The sequence below is a fragment of the Halichoerus grypus genome, chromosome 12 (genome assembly GCF_964656455.1).
Source record: "Halichoerus grypus chromosome 12, mHalGry1.hap1.1, whole genome shotgun sequence".
Classification (NCBI taxonomy): Eukaryota; Metazoa; Chordata; class Mammalia; order Carnivora; family Phocidae; genus Halichoerus; species Halichoerus grypus.
Window position 1 is genome coordinate 23,729,445 of NC_135723.1, and position 12,828 is coordinate 23,742,272.

Genomic DNA, 12,828 nt, shown 5'->3' on the forward strand with positions numbered 1-12,828 from the left:
CTTCCCACAGATTCTGTTTCAATGTTGTTTGTTAGAAAATGTGATGGACATGAGAGTATGGTTCAGTTGACATCAAAGAGATCAGAACTTTCTAGAATACAACAAGTGCAGCCTGGGAGGCAAACAACTCCATCAGACAATCACTCAGCTCTGAAGATTGCACTATTGTAGCACTCTGAAAATCACAGTATTATACAGCACTATTTAATTCCTTCAAGCCCACTGCCAACAATTCTTGTACTTGGGCGCCTGGGTAGCTCAGTCGTTAAGCGTCTGCCTTCGGCTCAGGTCATGATCCCAGCGTCCTGGGATCGAGTCCCACATCGGGCTCCCTGCTCCGTGGGAAGCCTGCTTCTCCCTCTCCCACTCCCCCTGCTTGTGTTCCTGCTCTCACTATGTCTCTCTCTGTCAAATAAATAAATAAAATTAAAAAAAAAAAACAACCACAATTCTTGTACTTGAAAGTGGATTGCTAGCACAAAAAAATTTCAAATGACTGTCCTACAAGTTGAAATCACTGTACCTTGGCAAGGCCTGTCAAAGTCCATTCTCTCTCTAACAACTTGGCTGTCCCCTCCCCCCAGCAGTTTCCCTTCCTACCCAAACTCTAGCTTCTCAACATTCTGTCTCAATATTTTCATGCTCATATTTAATGCATTTTGTTACCTTTGACAAGACCTTGATCAATATTTTGTTATTTTGCGGCAGCTGTGATCTACTTTCATTCACTCTTGGGAATGCATCTTTACTTTCCTATATGATTTTTATTTTTACTCTTGTTTCTGAAAAATAGGTGCCACGAGGAGGCATTTTTTCATTAATAGAAGAATTGTGTAAAATTTAAATGAAACATGAAAAGGAAAAACACTTTCCAAGTAATTGGAAACCCATGTTGGAAGAATATAAATAATTCTATTAAATAATATTTCTGAGTCTAATTCTGTAAGAGGAAGTTACAGGAGTCTACCAAGAAGCAAGTGTGGTCTCAAATTATATATAATAGAATTAAATCAATGATAATTGTAAGGATACCCAGAATAGAAAATAATAAGCAACAAGAACACAGATGATGTGATTAACCAAGATGAGAATGAGTATTTACAGGGAATGGTTTCAAAATGAAGTAAAATTTCAAATTAAAGAATAAATAAGAAAAAAAATGAAAATAAAGTCGTGTCTTTCTGTGTTATTAATATCTTCATACTCAGAGACAATTATTTTTATCCCCTCCCCCAACAGCCTTCTAATTACTACTAGGAAGGCCTGCCTAGATAAAAGGATGAGGATTTGAAGATTAAAGAACAATAAAGAAGAAAATCTTATATATTTTCATCCTCATGGATATAATTTAATTTACTAAGTGATAAAGAGAAAATGAGGTAAAATATTAATTGAAATTATTAGTTCCATTCAGGCAAATATTAAGTATGTAAGACCCATTTGACAAGAGGGCAGTTTCCAATATACCACTGGGCTTATTGAATTACATAGAAAAAGTGGTGAATCAGGGTAAATTACATCAGTTTTTAGGCATATACCATGCCAAACCGCACAACTTATTTTGAACAAAACACCCATATTTATGCTCATTTCTATGGCAGTGTTGTTTTCTGTGCAGGACAGAGAAATCATTTTAGTTAAATTTCTGTTGTATTCAACAACAAGCCATTGTCTCGTGGGAATATTTGTGAATATTGTCCGCATTACTCAGTAACCTATAGCTTAGTAGTTTAAAAAAAAAAGTATTGAAATGCAAGAGCAAAAACCAAGAAATAAGACCAATTGAAGTATAAAATGTAGCATATCCCAACAGGGGAAGATTTTTAGAATATAAAGTAGGAATATAGTAGGAATATAAGATACCAATTTTCAGAAGAAAGCAAAGGATAAAGAAAGCAAGAATAAAGAAAGCAAATAATCAGTGAGCTTCGGGTAGAAACAAAACACTTGTATGATAAGTAAAAAGAAAATCTAAGTAATATTCCACTGTGTGTGTGTGTGTGTGTGTGTGTGTGTGTGTATATATATATATATCTCACATCTTCTTTATCCATTCATCAGTTGATGGACACTTGGGTTGTTTCCATTATTTGGCTATTGTAGGTAATGCTGCTATAAACACTGGGGTACATATATTACTCAGCCATAAAAAAATATGAAACCTTGCCATTTGCGACGACAGGGATGGAGCTAGAGAGTATTATTCTAAGCAAAATCGGTCAATCAGAGAAAGACAAATACCATATGATTTCACTCATATGTGGAATTTAAGAAACAAAACAAATGAACAAGGTGGGGGCGGGGAGAGAGAGAGGCAAACCAAGAAACAGACTCTTAACTGTAGAGAACAAACTGATGATTATCAGAAGGGAGGTGGGTGAGGGGATGAGTTAAATAGGTGATAGTGATTAAGGAGGGCACTTTGATGAGCACTGGGTGTTGTATGGAAGTGTTGAATCACTGTATTGTACACCTGAACCTAATAGTACACTGTATGCTAACTAGCTGGAATTTAAATAAAAATGTAAAAAAATCTAAACTGTGACAGGAGCTAAATAATTGAAAAGAAAACAAACAAGAAGAGTACTAAAATGAAGGTTAGTGCAAAGGCAGGACTATGAATATGAAGGAAAAATGTGATAATACAATGGGGCAAGAAAGTTTACCAGTATAAAATATCTTTAACTTCTGATTAATATGTTTTGCTTCGAATATGAGTATATATAACACTCTGAATGTCAACTTTTCATGAAAACAAACCAAAGTAATGATATAGTATTTCCTTCCCAATTGGGGCTTTGAGAAAGTAGCCAGTACCTATCACTCCTTAAGATCCTTGGGGGACAGGTGACTGTCTCAAAAAGTGAGAAAAGTAATATTAGCATACTATTATGCAAAGATTTTTTTAAAAAAATGGATGAACTTGTACATTTGCATTTTATTAATACATTAATTTTAACAGTTTGGTAATGCACCAATAGTTTTATAGATCTATTTATATTTAGATCTATTTATAGATTTATTTTAAGTCTAGCATATTCATTAGTTGCTTTGCAAATATACAACATATAGGATTTCTGACTAAAAAAAAAAAAAAATATGACAAACATTACCAAGGCCAAAGAATACGTAGTTTCTAACTTCATTATAACTGGAAACTATCTAGTCATTTTTCTTAAGTATATTCATATACACTTAAAATGTTCTGGGCATATAAGAACATCATGTATTTGCATTTATAGAATGTGTTTATAAATTAATTATTGAGACAATTTAATCAAGTGTTAATTTGAATATAAATTTGAATACATATTATAATTTTTTTCTACTCAGAAAATAGCTAAAATATTTCAACTCATTTGCTTGGCATTTTCAGGGACTCTGGTATTCTGTTTAGGTGAATATTCTAGGCTTTCCCTTCAGAAGTTCAAACTTTTAAATTTTAATCACCTTTGAAGGAAATCTTTCTCAAATACTACTCTTCTGCATATGACTTAACGTTTTCTGGATAGCTCAAGGTCATTATTAGGAAAATCAATAGCTGTGCTGGGTTGCAATACTCTGCTGTCCTCTGGGAGACTGATGAGTGCTTCCCCTAGAACAAATGACCCTAGGTGACTCTGTTCTTTAATTTCTTCTATACACTTTTTGTACTTTTCCCCTGTCCTCAATCACTGTCAGGCTGTCAGTGTGTCAGCCTCCAGGAGTCTCCATCCCCACTTCTCTCTCCCTTACATAAATCATTGCATGCACCCTCTCCTAATTTGCTGCTACATTTTACTGTAAATGAGACTTATTAAATTGAGGGAGGATAGAGGAGAAGAGAGGAGAGTAGTTGATGTTACCAAACTTGCAAATACTATTTGAAAATGAGTGTTCCTGGACATCCTTGAAGGTAGAAATGATAGGAACCACCCTTTTTTGCGACAAGTTACACTTTAAGTGTAGTAATGCTTGCTTCATCTCTAGTGAAACCAGATAGCTGCATCAGTAGATTTTTTTCTCTGGAAGTTTAATGGAGAACTCAGAGAATGGGAGTAGAAATTGGAAGTATCTAATTCTCTTGGAAATAATCCAGAGGGACCTGACCTGGAGAAATCTTTCTGTTCTTGTGGGCTAGCCTTGAGGGAACAGGTCCCTTTGGGAAATAGCACCCTCCAATATCAGCTCACAGTGCCAAAGGGCAGGTTTTTCTAGTCAAATGCATGCCTGTTGAGGTAACTTCTTATGTATGGAATGAAAGTAGGGGGGTGAGGAGAAAAAACTCATTGGAAAATTTTAAATCAAGTCTTTTCCTTTGATTTACCCATCATCATAAGGTTCATCTCACTTTGAGCTTCCTGTATATTATTTAAAACTTTTTGTTTATTGACTCCATGTTGTGTTCAGTATTTGGGTTATCATCAGTATTCCAATTTAAATCATGAATTTTTCATATTTATCATTTTGTCCATTAACTATGTGGTCAAAGAAATCGAACTTTAACACATTATAAGAAAATTTAAAGTCACCCTCATGTAAAATGAAAGAGAAAGGTGAGGTTGGAGTAGAAATCTTATTAGCAGTGTAGAATTAATAATGGAATAAAATTTTATTTCCATTTCCTTTCCATTAATTCTCTAAGAATAAAAGAATAATAAAGAAACTCATGCTCCCTTATAGTTTATTGAAAACCAGCCAGAAAATGTTAGTGAAATGCTATACATTCCAAGCACCATATGTCGTTAATTAAAATGCCTTTACATTTCTTTAGTGAGAGAACACACATACTAATTCCTTTGTTTTAAAATAACTTTCTGAACTTGCATATTTTCTAATACAACCTAGGATCTTTCTATCTCTCCAAAGGTTTGGCCTCATTACTTCTATTCTCCAACTGTTCACTGACTTTCTGTACTAAAGGTAGAGAAATCAAGAAAGTCTTTGAAATACTTATGGAAAAAAAATAAAGAGAACATGAACAAGACAGGGCAATTACCATGAGTCCGAGAAGTATTTAGGTAAGTACAATCAATAGAACTTGAGTGGAGAGGGGGTTTAATGGGAGATATAGTTTTGTTGACCAAATCTACTAGGTTTTGATTTTGAGTGATTTGACAAACCATGAATTACCATAGTGAAAAAACCAGACTATGAGGAATGGCCATAGCAATACAGTAAGAACTGTATTCTGGAGACAGTGTTATAGTTTGTAGGGTACTGACAGATAAACAGGTATAGGAACTCAGAACAGGGACTCTCAAGGTTAATCATGAGAATTAAGACAAGAATAAAATTATTACAATTATAATACAAGATTAATCTAGTACAAGATTCTGAGGTCAAATTGGTGCTGCAGCTCCCTACTATTGACCTAGAACATCTTGAATTAGGAAGTGGATGTATCCTAGGGTCTCAGGCGAGGCTGAATTTCTATGTGGGGATTAAGGGGTTTCCATTGCTGACTTTGAGGAAAGAAACTAGACATCCATTCATTTATTCAACTCATATTCACTGAGTGCTTCCTAGGTGCCAGAGACCACTCTAAACTTAAGAATTAACAATGATCCAAGTAAGTTATCTGATCTCTTAAAGTTTAAATTCATGTGGTTTGGATACTGACAATAACCAAATAGACAAATAGATACAAACTATAATCTCATTTATATAGTAAATACAATGAAGAAAAACAAATTAGAGGAAGGGGTTGGAGAATGTTGGCAGGTGCAATTTTGGATACGGTTGTCAGGTAAGTTTCCTGACGACTTTTAAATGAATATCTTAAAGTGAGAAAATAGAATATGTAGTTATTTGGAAGACAAGGAGCCCTGGAAAATAAAATGACAAATTCAAGATCCCAGATGGGTAGGAATGTGTTTGTTCTGTTCAAAGAACAGAAGGGAGGCCAGCATAGCTAATATAAATAGGTTTATAAGTCAAACTCTCTATTTTATTATAACTAATAATTAATATCAATCTGTGTTTTTACTGGTCCTTTAAAACTCACATTTGTAGGGTCTTTAGAATTAGCTTTCATGAAAACAGTCTCAAGCAGACAAGATACGTTGACCACTTATCCTAATTTTATCTGGTTGTTACAAACAAATACAGCCTATAACAGATCTAAGAGAGCTTTCATGTGGTGTGAGTCCTACAACATGATTGGTTTATTTAAACACAGGGCAGCAGGGTATTTTTAGGACTGTTACTTCATAATTTTTAGTGAAAGCACTGTGCATATATGTATGCTTTGCAGGATGATCAATAGAGACCTCAAAATTTCAGATATAGTTTTTGTGCATGAATGAAATGTGTAGCTTATAAAAACAATTAATAAAATTATCTACATCTATTGTAACTTTTCTGGAGATTGGTAACCATGTTTTGAAATAAAATACTTACTTAGCAATAAAAATGAGGGGACTATTTTTTTTTTCTATTTTTGGTGATTTCTCTCTCCTGAGAGAAAGAACATTCATGGTCAATCATATTCTAGGCTCTTCTGTTCTTCAGAGCAGAAGTATAGAAGATATAAGGAAAGAATGTCTCAGGAAGTTTTACTTTTCAGATTTGAAATTCAGATATAAAACTGACTTTTGTAGAGAAGGATGTTAGGTTATAGTTTTCAAGTCATTAGTCTGTGAAACAAACTGAAGTCTCTGAAGAAGACTTTGGAAGGGGACATTTGGGCACCACTTAAAATAACTGGGTCAAGTAAAACATCTCCTTTCAAAAGGTCTGTATGTCTAATCTAACACTAATGGCAAGAGCCATTGGTCATCACTATGTTATTTCAGAGAAATATATGCTCTCATATAGAAGACCACAGTAATCAATTTGATCAAAACTCTTGTGTGCCTCCTATGAAATGAGTCAATTCAAAGTTAAGACAACTCAAGAGAGGAGGAAGAGACGCACACAGATAGAAGGGCACTGGCTAAAGCCACTTGCAGGACTGAGGGTTCTTGCAACAAAACTCTAGCAGCCTGAAGAACTATAAGCCAGTTTCTGGGATAACCTAAACTCCAGAGAGCCATAGCATCCACTCGGTCCTTTCTGCTTTGTACACAGATGGGGTGGCTGGATGAGAGCAGCTCTTGGCTCAGCAGAGAATGCATAGAATGCTCAGCTCACGCTCCACACCAGCATGGAGCCCAATGCAGGGCTTGAACTCACCACCCTGAGATCAAGACCTGAGCCAAGATCAAGAGTCAGACACTTAACTGACTGAGCCATGCAGGTGCCCTGTCCCTACTTTTTAATTGTCCTGGCTACCTCCTACTTAATCATCAAGATAAACTACATTGTTAAAACTTTCAAGAAGCCTTTATTAACTTTCTCTTTTCTCAGACTGGGTTCGGTGATTCCTGTGTTTGCTCATACAAGGTTTGGAGTATATCTTTGTCATTGTCTTCCAGCATTATATTGGCATCATGTTATGGATTATAGCTGCTCAACAGATTGTATGTTTATTGTGAACAGGAACTATTCTATGCACCTTTCCTACCTAGTTAAATTCTATGTGTGTAGTACATGTTTAATAAGCTGACTTGAACTTGACAGGTAAAAGATGTAAGCATCAATTGTGTTTGTTGTTTCTTGACATCAAATTCAATTTCTGTTCAAAAGGAAAAAAATAAAAAAAAATAAAGTAAGACAACTCAGAGGGTTTGAAAATATTCATCCAATCAGGAAAGGCAAATAGGTTCTGCTTTTTGAAGCAGTGGAAAGAAATACAAGTCAAAGTTTTAAAGGCATGCATTTTTTTCTTCCCACTAAATGAAGGGCATTATATTTTTTTCAGGTGAAGTCTCAATTTGTTTCAGACAAAAATTTATAAGGGATGTATACAGGAGTTAAGAAAACATTGTAATTAAAGACATGAGCTTGAGGGAAATTAATTAAACTCTGATTATCACAGTTTTGGAAACCTAGGCTTTACCTATTATTATTATCATTATGGGTTGTGAGAGAGCTGAAGAAGTGAGTCCTATGCCCTTGAATATTGGATTTATTTTAATGACATGCTCCAAAAAGGCTGCTCCTCTTCCTTTTAACTACAACTAAACAAAAATTTATACAGCTAATAGTAAACTGGTTAATGTTGTACTTTAGGTAATAACAAGCAAGTCATTTCATGTTCCTTGACTTTAGTCTTTAAGTTATAATTTATATGATAGTATTAAATTAGTTAATTAATTCCTTGGTTTGTTGCTTCTAGTCTCATTTGGGAGAAAAAAATACTTAGAAAGAGGCATTTGCATTACATATTTTGGAAAAAGCTGGGTTTATAAAAGGTCCCAAACCAAAAGGATATTTTGTCACATTTTAATGCACAATAATACATCTAATTTTAGTGCCTTACACAAGAGCAAAGCAGCATGCAAAATCATACACTCTCTGTCAATAGCTCTGAATACAGATTAAATCACTTACAGAAAAAAAGAAAAAAAATTGGCATTATAAGATCCCAAAGGGGTGTAAAACTTCACTAATGTGTTTTCCTCTACTGGTCAAATAAAGATTTAAGGAGCTTTATGTGTAAATGTTTAGTGTTCCTAAAATGAACACCCAAATGTATGGCTTAGAATCTTCCACAGTAGGAATATTGCCGAAAGAAAGAAAAAGGAGCAGGTATCAAAATAAAAACATGTTATAATCTGGATATATAATAACAACTGGACCCCTTTAACTGCAAGCTCCAAGAATCTACTGTTGTTATAAAGGTTATTATTTATATGGTAAAAATTTTCTCTTGTAATAGAGTGTAAGGGAAAAGGAAAAACAATGACATTTTATCTCATTTTGGTCTCCTGGAATGACAATAATCTTAGCATCAATTTAAGCACTGATCTGCCCTTCAGGAAATATTATTTACATTTCAGTGGGTAGAAACTTGGATTGATAGAAGAACGTTTTTTCTCAACACTATTTATAGTGCCAGTAATGATTTTTCTTTGGCTTCAGTATCCCTTTGTCACCCAATGCTATCTTGATTGAAAATAGAAATTCACATTTCAATAATAAATGTATCAAGGCTATGATTTTTTAAAAAGTTGATGCTGATTTTAGTAAAATGAAATGGATTTATGTAAAATTTGTTGTATCTCTTCTCTCATCATGATCTGCTTGTTAGTTTCATAGAAAATTATTTGTACTTAATGATTTTTTTAAAGATTTTTTATTTGCTCATTTGAGAGAGAGAGAGAGAACGTGCCAGCAAGAGCATGAGCAGGGGGGAGGGGCAGAGGGAGAGGAAGAAACAGACTCTCCCCTGAGCAGGGAGCCCGATGCAGGGCTTGATCCCAGGAGCCCGGGATCATGACCTGAGCCAACAGCAGATGCTTAACTGACTGAGCCACCCTGGTGCCCCTGTACTTAATAATTTTTTTTACAGGATTTTATGTGCTACACCAGGAAGGACCATACTTTTACGTATAGAAGAGAACATATTGAATTTCATAGTCCCTGTAATAAAATTGTTTAAGAAGGTAGGTGTGCTGTTTGCAGTAGGCTCAAGCCATATATGTTAGGTCCATGATTAGGAGAAATCATAGAATTGAGGTGAAGGTGAGTGCCATATTGGTACTATATTCTGTAAGGTGCCCAAATAATTTGCTGGTCTTGATTTAGTCTTCTTAAAAATTGGGGCAATATTACAATAAGCTTATGTCTATCTAAAGGAAACACTGAAGTTTGGGATCAGTGGCTTCTTCAATAGATAGAAAAATAGCTTTGTTTCCATTTAAAAGCAAAACAGCAAAATACTGTAGTGGATGATATGACAGAACATGACTGTGTATGATCTCAGTAGATGAGTTAATGAAATGAGATTCCAGGCACAGCTCAGGAGACATGGGGTTAGTTAATAATGACATTCAGAACAAAGGTTGAGGCAAATAACTGGTGCGAGTGGTCAGTGAAACCATGAATGCAACATTCCAGACAAATGGAAGAGGTAGGTCAGGCAGGATTCACGGATTTAGAGCCATGGGTAATTCAGCACGTTGGACAGTTCCCAAAGACAAGGCTTCCTTCCAGGCACTTAGAGTACTTATCCTTTAGATTACCAGATCAACTCACTTATTTAGACCTCTTGGTGTCTCATTCATAGCTGCATGTGATCTTAATCCTAAAGGAATTATCTGCATTTAACAGAGCTCTGTGGTCTGTGTTTCATATGAAGCCTATACCTTCAGTCCTGACATAAAGGTTCATACCGTCTGTTACTTGATTTTATGTCAGGCTCACTGCTGGGCTTTGTTCTATTAACTTAATTTTAAACTTGACTCAATATGAAAAGGTAAGGATGGGATCATCCAAGTCATGAAAAAGAGGCTGTTTACCAAGATCCATCAGAACCAAGTCCGTTGGGCCATATGCATGCAAGGGCACTCAGCAGCTGTTGTATAGCAGACTGAAATGAGGTGTTAGACTGAGCAAGGAGTTGGTGCTGCAGAGAAGAGACTTTAAGAATCTGCTAAAACTCTGCCTAGGATCACGTGGCATAACTGTAGACAGTAACTCAAGCACACTAAGGCCTTCCTTGCAGCCTCAGGTAAGTAAGAGAATTGCTCTTTTGGAGCAAGTAATTTGAGCCAATTTCTAAGAGGTAGATCTGCAATTCAGGACAGTCCATTTTGTTTCTAGTCAAAGGACAAACTGCATTTTATTTACATCTATTCACCAAGACTAAACTTAGAATTATTGACAGTGAGACTAAAATGCATACATATGAGAAATACTTAAAAGAATATATTCTTCCTCTTAACTACTTTTCAGGTAGGTGTCTCCTGTTCTGAAACTGATTGGTGGGGTGAATACTGTAAGACTGGTTTTCTCAATGATGGGCATCTTAACTAGATATTTTACAGAGGACTTCCTTGATCTTTGTTAATAAAAAAAAAAAAAATGAATGGGTTCCCAGTTCCTGACAAGAAATGCACAAGTTAGGTTGCTAAGTATTTATGAGAAAGAAGAAGCCGGGGCTGTCTCCCTACCTCCAATTGCATCAGTAGTCTTGATGTTCTGGTGTGTGGGTTGGAATCAGTCTTAAGGGCCCAACATAGTTAACTGGTCTATAACCTTAACACTGAGAGTAACTCAATTTCTTATTTTCTTTAGTGGACTTGCAGATATCAAAAATGAATTTTTTAGTCTGGCTGAGGGCTGTAGAGTACTGAGAAGGCATGCGAATGTTCTAGCAAGGAGGAAGGGACAGAGAAATGGCCCAAACACTGCAGAAGGAGGAATATATAACATAGAAAAACTAGGACTTTACTGAAGAAATCTTATGAGAGATTGATATCATGAAAGTTTGACAAATATAAAAGCTCTCAGGTCTTCTTTGTCTAGGTGAGTAGCACATGATTGTTATTCTATATATTCTGAAAGTCTCAACTGCAGAAAAGGCATTCCTCAGGTTCCCTGACAAGTAACACACTAAGTGGTAACCCTGAGCCTAGAGCTTACGATCAATCTGAAGGAATAATAGTGATTTTCATTAGAATGTCAATTCTACTGGTTCCTCAGCTGTAATTGTAGAAAAATCCAAAGATCCCAAGATTTGAGAATGCTCCCTAGATGTCTGCCTAGATGGTTATGTGACCTGAAAAAGGAGTATCTTATTCATCCAAGTACACCATGTGTATTTGCAAACAATGGTATTGATTCCCCAAAGTCATATATATAAATCAGCCTTATTAGTCAATGATCAGTTCTATGGACATGGAGGCAATTAACAAGCTGGCATCAAACTTTAGGAAACTAAACTCCCAATACTGAAAAGATGTCTAAAGAAGATTCAGGACAACCCACTCTGGCTCACAAAACTTGGCTACATTTATACAGTTTCGAGATAGTTCCCTCAAAATTTAACTGGAACCTAAAATTTAAGTAAGACTTTATTTTTAAAATATTGCTATTAAATTTCATGGCATCTAGTTTATCATGAGAACAGTGGAGATTTAACATGAACACTTGGTTTAATTTTTTCACCTTCTATACAGTTAACACAGTCTCTATTTTTACAAACAAAAAGAAAAAGTCATATTGTTAATCATACTACTCTTGGAATGCTCCTTATGTTAAGCCACTGGTTCTTTGTGACATAAATATAATATTTAATAAGGTAATTAAATACAATGCATTATTATTGGCAGACATGCAAACGAATGAATGCCACTAAATAATGTCACAAAGCCTGCTGGAAAATATACTACAAAATTTATTGTTCATTTACTCTGACTTCTTTGATATGAGTATTTTCTATGATTTATATAGTTATTTTTCATATAGTGTAAGCCAGGTTATATGACCAACACAGCTTTTGTATTTAAAATATTTTCTCTTTTTTTTTTAGATTTATTTGTTTATTTTAGAGAGAGAGAGAGAGCATGAGCAGAGGGAGCAGAGGGGGAGAAAGAGGGAGAGAGAGAATCTCAAGCAGACTCCCCACTGAGCATGGAGCCCCACATAGGGCTCGATCTCATGACCCTGCGATCGTGACCTGAGCTAAGATCAAGAGTCGGACATTAACAAACTGAGCCACTCAGGTGCTCCTGTATTTAAAATATTTTCAATCAACTTCCACTATTATTCATTTTTGACAATATGAACAAGAAACAATACTCATGTGTAAAGCCATTTTCTTTTCCTGGGTATTTTTGCTAATTTCTTGTAAATGTGGCAATAAGCAAGTAAATGTCTTAGCCATAAAATAGGCATATGTCTCAGCCTAAATTACCTTAGGAGTGTGAAAAGTAAAAGAAGAGATTTAATACTTCTAACAACTTTAAAATATTAAGTTCTTAAATAACTATAGTCCACCGGGCATCCACAAGTAAATGA

General features: G+C 35.2%; 1 protein-coding gene across 10 annotated transcripts in view; it reads right to left on the reverse strand.

The window, feature by feature from the left end:
• MAGI2 (membrane associated guanylate kinase, WW and PDZ domain containing 2) overlaps positions 1-12,828 on the reverse strand; it is a 1,322,716-nt gene that overhangs the window by 547,716 nt on the left and 762,172 nt on the right. The gene's annotated exons all lie outside the window — the stretch shown is intronic.